This window comes from Rhinopithecus roxellana, chromosome 15, assembly GCF_007565055.1.
Source record: "Rhinopithecus roxellana isolate Shanxi Qingling chromosome 15, ASM756505v1, whole genome shotgun sequence".
Taxonomy (NCBI): Eukaryota; Metazoa; Chordata; class Mammalia; order Primates; family Cercopithecidae; genus Rhinopithecus; species Rhinopithecus roxellana.
In genome coordinates, this window is record NC_044563.1 from 52779112 (window position 1) to 52787500 (window position 8389).

The window sequence follows — 8389 nt, forward strand, 5'->3', positions numbered from 1 at the left end:
CATATAGTAACTTTGACTTTGGGGATGATACTCAGTCTCCCTGAACATCATTGCAAATCGGATTAGGGAAGGCTACTGTGTTGTGCTCTTCTAAGGATTTGTGAAAAAAAGTATGGTAAGGACTCAACACTGAACTTCCTGCCCTGGAGGTGTTCAGTGAAATTTCTACCTTGTTCCCCTGCTATATTCACTGTTGATGGTTGGCAAATCCTGTCATGTAGAAGGGGAATTGGGTATACCTCCAGAGCTTCAGAGTGAGACAGGCAGGTTGAAGTTTAGGTGACTTTCTAAAGACTAGAACAATTTACAAATGATTCACATTGCTATCATAGGAGTGAGATCCCTGGCACTGGAGGAGGAGAGCAAGCAGAAGTTGTGAGATGCTTACCCAGGACAATGTAGAGGTGCAGACAGTATATTCAAGGTCCTTAATATTCAATACTTTGGAAAGTATATAGTCTCATGGAAAGATATATAGTCTACTTAAGCTCTTGGTCTCAGTTTATTTATCTGTGAAGTGGGGGAACAACAACACTGGATATCCAAACAGAATGAGGCAATGGGTGAGAAGGGAAGAGAGCTTATAAACTGTGAGGCTGCAAAGAGCAGAGGTAGCAAACTGCTACCCCATGGCCACAATTAGCCCCCAGATGGATTTTGGTGGGCTGGCATAAGGTTGGCCTTTTTTTTTTTTTTTTTTTTAAACAGATTTCACATTCAAGTTGTTCAACTTAATTACAAAGAAAGATGAAAGATGTGATGACTGGACCCTCATTTTCACCTGGCCACATGGGGCTGAGACTGAGAACAGACCTGCCTTCTGGCCTCTGAAACCATTTTGTTTGTAGCCGTAGTCTTTCACGCTAAATTCTAGGATTTTAGCCTTACGTTCCAGCCTGTAATCTGGAATTAAACCACTCCTGCACCGCGGGACTGAAATGGCAGCCTAGAGTGATAGCTGAGGGTTTGACTTCTAGCATTGGGCTACCTTGGCTCATGTCCCAGCTCTGCTGATTTCTAGCTGGTAACTTTCTTCACCTTTCTGGTTTCAGTTTTCTCTGCTATAAAATGGGGATAATAATCAAAACTACTTTACAGGTTGTTTGAGGATCAGAGTTGTGCCCAGCATTGAGTACATGCTCTGTGAACAGCATCTATTATTATTAAAACAAAGCATCCTCTTGTAATGCAAATCATTGTCTCCTCTGGCTGATTGGATTTGTGCTGTGGTGCATCTGAGCACCAAAACCTGACAGACTTTGACAACTGTGATTTCAGAACAAATGTCCTTTCTGCATGAGTAGCAGAGGCTGCTGGAACTAGAGCCATTACATGGCAAAGAAAGGATGCTGTCTGGAGCCCCCACCTGAACAGGGAGGCTGGCAGGCTGAGCTCTCAGCCCCTGTGAGGCTCCCCTGCCCCGGGTTGCAGGAAGCACTGTGATTTACCAGGGCCATTAGGTTCCAACAATTTATAACCTTCCCAGGGTGAGAGGGAGCTAATGTGTCACTTACATTTGTATAACATTTAGAAGTGAGTTGAGGGGATGCTTTCCCTCCTGCTCTTTGTTTTCCTTAGACTGTATCCAGTAGATGTTGGGAAGCATGGTCATGCCCCTCCACAGAGTCGAAAGGCATGGTCACTGTGGTTGGTGCCCCAGCTGTCCTCTTAATGCACCCTGTGAGCACCACCCAGGCCTCCCTGAAGCCCACTGAGACAAGGACTCTGTTGTGCCTTTATTTTACAGATATGGCAACAACAGAGGCACAGGTTGCTTATATGAGCTGTTAGCTGAGGATCACACAGCTGTGAGTAGTAGGAGTGGAGCCTAAACTCAAGACTCTTTTTCCAAGGCCTGGGCTCCTCTATCTACATCAGCCTGGGAAAAAATGCTGGCTGTGCAAAGGGGTAAAAAAAAAAAAAGTCCACTTACCAGTCAGAGACAGGTCAGCCCGTCTCCACCAGGGGAACACACTCGTCATTATGCTGAGTACAACCCGGGCTTTTCCCAGCAAGGCAGCCATGCCTCCATCCCTACATGGTTCTCTAACTCTGAATCATTCATCCTAAAGAGGGCAAGCAGATCCTCTTCTGCTCCCAGGGAAGACCTCTCTTTCCCTCCTTCCTGGCCAGGAGAGGGAAACATCTGGTTCTCAACTCTTGCCTGAGTTTCACTTTATTCATGTTGTTTCATCTGCAAATCTTGGCAAGGCAGGGATGGCCGACATATCCTCATGACCTCATGTGGCTCTGTTGCTCCTGGTAAGAAAGCAGAAACTGGCCAGCGCTTGGCCTTGTCTGGGGTGGCCCCAGGTGCAGAGAATGTCATCTGACAGTTGGGGCTGTCTGAATCCCAGCTCTGTTGCACAGGTTTGGACACATTGCTTAATGGCTCCGAACCTCCTTTCCTCATCTGCCAGGAGGGATAGTAAAACTTCACAGGGTTAATTTGAGGATCCTGATGTCATGCCTGTGGACCACATAGCTCTCGACTCTGCTGGCTGTTATGTTATTTCCCATTTGATTCTCACAGTTACCCTTGGAGGGTGTTAATGTTGACATTCCGTTTTGCAGGTGAGGAAACTGAGGTTACTCATTTGTTCTTGCATTTGCCCTTTATTAAATTCTGTCTGTGCACCAGGCTGAGTGCTGGGTGAAAAACAGGGAGGGCTAAGGCCTGTGATCGGCTGTGAGGAAGCCCAGGACCTGGTGGGTGTGCTTTTTCCCCATAGCCCACTGCCTTTCAGGAGTCCAGAAGCCAGGGAATGAGCAGAGGCCAGCGATTCAGGAAGTGGCTTCTCTGTGCTTCACATCACTCAAGTCCCAGTCCGAGGAGTCCCCATCAATTCCTCCGTTTTCCTTACTCCCATAGCCAGTCCATTAGCAAGCCCTATCAAGTCTACCCCTGAACCTGGTTGTGTACTGGAATTGGCAGCTCACACCAGCTTCAAGAATTGCTTGTACACCATTCTTCCCAGTTCTGCTTTCAGTGATGCCACATTGCTAGCTTAAAGTATGCCACAGTAAGAATGTTTATACCATGGAAATAGGCAAACAGGGCTTTTCCGCTAGAGAACCATTCATTAAGCATTTACCAACACCCCATTGCCTGGATCTCTCTCCACTGCCCTTTATTTCCACTTCTACCATTTTAGTCCACACCACTTTCCCCTCTTACTCAGCAGGTTCTGCTCAGCCTCCCTGCTAGCCCTTCTGTGATCCATTTCCTACCAGGCAGCCGGAGAGATCTTTTACAAATGTAAATCAGCTGCTGTCATTCCCTTCTTTAAAACCTTCCCGTGGCTTCCCAGAACACTCAGAAAAAAACCAAACTCCTTGCTGAGGCCTGCACAGCCTACTCTACCTGCCCTGCCAACTTCTGATCTCATCTTCCCTTCCCTGCTAACCCAGCCTCTGACTCACTGGCCTTCTTGGTATTCCTGGAAAAAGCCGACACCTTCCTGCCTCAGGGCTTTGCACTTCTCCTGCTGGGACTGCTCTGCCCCAGGTCTTTGCATGGCTAGCTTCTTCTAGTTGTCTCGTTCCTCCACCAAGTACCACTTTCTCAGAGAATTCTTCCTTGACTACCACCCCCAGCATAGACAAGTCCTCCTGTCTACTTACCTCTGCTCCTGCTCAAAGCCACTTTCTATCATAGCTCCTCATGTCTTTTGTGTTTGCTGCTTCATTTACCATCTCTCCACCAAAACAAAAGCTCTATATTGCCAGTAACTGAGGTTGGGATGTTGGAGGTGCTTAGCAAATATTTGATGAGTGAATGAAAGTCTTTCTCCAAGAAAAGATATTCCCAGCGAAGGCCTCTCCCATCACTACTGAGCCACAGTCTTTTTGAATCGTTAAAAAACCCAGCTCTGCTCTAAAGAACTTCTATTCCTACCCTTGTGCCAACAGTGGAGGTAGCACCAGATTTGGAGATGATGGAACAGAAATCTCCATGCCATGAGGGAAAAGGAAAAATATATTGAGGAGAAAACAAAAATGCTCATCTAGTGAAGGCTGCCACTTGCCCAGGATTCTCCATGGCTTTTCAACAGCTTAGCTGCTTCTGAATGGTGTCTTAGAGGTCAGTGCCTAGTCACGTGGTTCACTGGGCCAGGTCAGTTGGGATGGTTCTCTGCCAGCTGGAAGGACAGTTTTGTAGACAGTAGCTTTTCCTATGGGAAACTTTTATGTTATTCACAAAGAATCTCTGGAGTCAGCCCAGCCTTGGGCTACATCAGCTCTAGAATACTGGGTAAGTCCCTGAGCCCCTAGGAACCTCAGTTTCTTCTTCACAGAAGAAGGGGCTACATTACCTACCTGTGTATACATATATATATATATATATGCATGCTTAACATTAGGCATGGTACATAGTAGGTGTTCAGTGAATGTTATATTTCTCCCTCAGTTCTCCACCTGCAGTCCAGCACAGAAGTGGGCATGTTGTAGAAGATGATCCCCTCATCTACCACATCATTGTTTACAGGCTCCTTCTCACACTCTCTCTGTGTCCCTGCCTCCCCGGGTCCCCACACTACCACCACTACCACCACCTCTGACCAGGCATACAGAAAACTGGACCCTGTGGCAGCTGCAGGGTCACAGTTGTGGGGTTTGCTGTCACAGGAACAAGAAGCTACTTAGCATGAGTAGCTTTTTTCTTGGAGTCAGCTAGGCAGTCTTCTGAGATACAGACTCTGTCTTTCCATCTGCTGTGATTTTCCGAGGCTTCTGTGGGTTACAAAGACAAAACACTCTCTTCCCAGCCTGGGGAAGGAAGAACAACAATGTTAGAGACTCAGAAACATGGGCTGGATTTCAGGACCTGCCACTTTCTTCTTGGTTCCTGGGAAAGTCACTTGATCTTTCTGAGCCATAGCATCCTCATTTGTTGAATGAGAACCATCACATCCACATAGGACTATGGAAAGAGAAGGTGATTGTGTATGCAAAATACTGACCCTAAATGTTCATTCTCTCCCTTCGCCATTTTCTTAACTTCAGTAGAGCTGCTGGCTAAATGTTAGGATGGGTCTGAAAGAGAAATGTTTTTTGACTTCCAGAAAACAAAAGAAAGAGATGCCTTTCGAAGGAAACTTTTCAAATAATCTCCCCATGCTTATGTACCCTTGGGTCCCCTGGGGTGGCAGAAGGGATTTGATCAGATTGTGGGACTGTTGCTAAGTGCACTGATGCATCTATTCCCTAAATTGTGCCCTGGAAACATTTCTCTTCATAGTTCATGCTCAGGGCCTGAAAATCTTTAGTTCTCAGGCACTGTCCCATTTTACTGGCATTTAAAAGGCAATGATGGAGTTGCCTCTTTCAAGACACACACACACACAGGCCTCTGAGGTACCAGGATTCAGATCACTGGACTTAGATTTCTTTTTGCCGCTACCTTTTTCCATTGGTTTCCTTATTAGGTCTGGTTTGGGGCAAAGGGTACAGGACTTGGAAGTTAAAAAAAAAAAACAAAAAAAAAAACTTTTTCCAATTCTGACTCTGCTTTATCTAAATATAAGTTATTTGGGGCAACATGCACAAGTCACTAAGACTCAGTTTTCTTATCTGTAAAATGGGAATGTTAATGAAACTGAAGTCACTGTGTTGCATAACCCACTATGAACTTTAAATTAAGACTGACTTAAATTCAATGAGCTAATAAATATGGATGTCTTTTAGAGAGAACATCAGTTGTGGTAGTGATGTATGAATTGAGAAACTGTAAAAGCGTCCTTTCCCATGTACTTTTGCTATTGGCCCTAAATTTTCATTTATTGCAAAGGAGTGAAATGAAAGGTAATTGACTTGTAGACCTTCCTCATTGATTCAAATTTAAAATTCACTATCATCTAGCGATGAAACCTGGGGCCACTATCTCAATTATAGTGCTTTAGTTTTGTAGAAATACTATATCCATTAAAATTATCCATTTCTGTGGCACTTAAAATTGTCAACACAGTCTTTTTGCTTCACCTTCTGGCTGACTTATATAACCTCACTTTACTAAGGATGGGGGAAAATTGTCTGAGCGTTTGTGAAGATTAATGTTCTGTTTTAAGAATCAAGTCCTGAGTATCACTCAGTTCAGGGCAAACCATATATTTAACTGGGATTTTCTGTAGCCAGAGCATTAAAGGGAGAGAGAAAAATAAGTGAGATGAGGCCCTGCCCTTAAGGAGCTTATTATCAAGTTTTTTCTTTCTTTTTTACTCATTTATTAGTTTGTTTCCAAACTATGTAATAGTGAATAGATATTTACCAAAACCCACCATACACCTGGCACTCGAGTGTGGGGACAGAGATAAATAGACCTGGCTCCTTCCAAAAGAAGGTGTCTGCCTAACTTGGGAGACAGCTACGAACATGAAAAAGCTCTAGGGAATGGGACAAAGAGACTCAGTTAAATGGGAACTGAGTGTGGAACACCAAGCTTCACGGTTCTGCGTCAGAATATGTGATTCTCAGGGGAGGGAGGTTGCTTATAAATCCCAACCTAGTTCCTGGTTGCTATTGGAGAATCCAACCTGAATCTGGCGGTGAGCAGGACAGGAAGAAGATATTGGAAAAATACAAGAAAGGGACAGTTTGCCATGCAATACAACAGGTGTTGCGAGAGACAAATGAGTGAGGAGCTGTGGGACTTCAGGTGACAGGGAGGTTGGTTTGGAATGGGGAGTCCATGCTTGCTTCGCAGAAAAGGAAGCCTTTGAGAAGTGTCTTGAGCACTTGAGGAGCAAAGATACGGACAGAGAAGGCATTTAGGCAGTGTTAACTATGAGCAAAGGCTCAATGTAGGAAAGATCATTGAGTTGACCTTGGGTGTCCTGGCAGAGCTGGGTTGATGTGTATAGGAGAAGTGGAATCCAAGGGGAAAGGGGGTTAGGGACTCATGATAAAGGCCTTCCACGACCGTCTAGAAGCTTGTACTTCGTTCTGCAGGCTGTGGGGAGCCCAGGATGGTTTTTGAGTCAGGTTCTACTTCAGAGAGGTGGGACTTCTTAAAAAACTTGTTGGTTACACTATATTAGGAAATCTCTTTCCTCACAATATGTTCCTGGGATAAGGCGCACGTTTGCTGTCTGGAGGTGGTGGTTAATAATAGGCACGCAACCCAAAGCGGGAACAGGAGACACACGGAGAGATGCGAGCGGGCTCATGTTTAATGAGTTCACAAAGTGATTTTGGTTCCTAATTTTCACATTTCCCCACTCTTCCACCCTGGTGCGAAATTTCCTGATGGAGCTGGTGTTTCATGCTCTCTTAAGGATGGTAGGAGCAGCAGAATGTGGTGGTGTAAATTCTACTGCTGGGGTTAAGGAGCCATTTGGGTGTGTTCTCGTGGAGACATGATAGAGATCTAGTGAATCATCTGTAGTCTTTGACCCTGTGAATTATAAAATGATCACAATAACCTCTGTTCACTGAGCACTTGGGTAGGGTACTAGGTACTGGTACATTTCCTACATTGAGCCTTCCTGAGCGAGTACTGGGTAGCCTCATCTCAATTAACACTTAATCTCGAAAGGCAGGCGTTTGACAGAGGAGGACGCAGCTATTTGGAGACATTGTGTTACCTGCCCATGCTCACATGCTCATACAGCTAGTAACTGGTGAAGCCAAAATTATACCAGTGAGGCATTCCTTTCAGAGCACAACACAAACAGCAGACGAGGCAGAGGGGAAATTCTGGGGTCTTTTCATTCAAACAGCTGTGAGTTCTAATTCCATATTGCCACTTCACTTCTGTAAGTTCCCTCAAAGTGGATGTGGTCATTCCTCCTTTATAGTGCACTTGACAGGATGAAGGTAACCTATGTATGGCCCAGGTTAGGCCTCTAGATGTCAGCTGCTCTTGAAGAGTCATTAAAGGTGTGGAGGTTGGGGACACCACACCTCCAGCCCAGGGTAGAACTCAATTCTCAGGAATGAACAGAGCCAGCTAAAAGATGCCATTACCAGCCTTTCCCTAAAACATACTTCCTCTCTCTCTCTCTCTTCCACGTGCCAACGATGGAATATTCCAACAATTTATTTGAATACTGTTAGATGGGGGAGGGGCACTAGAGCCTTTCAGTGTTGTCCTTCTCAGAAAAGCCTGTCCCTGACTGAGTGGCCATTGGCATTTTCCTGATACAGACTGAAGGCACAGAGAGGTGGGGCCTGCCTCCTTGGAGTGGTCCCTTCTGACTTCCATTTCACCTGACTCCTAAGGCAGAGCAGCTGATTTATCATACTCATTTTGGTGCTGGAAACTCCCTTTTACATATTCTCTGTGTCCTCTGCTATGAACTCTTGATGGAGATGGCCTCTGGAGGACAGTAGCAGTGTCATCTACCCAGAATAATCAAGAGTCCTTAGCCCCTGTAGAGGGTTCTCCGGG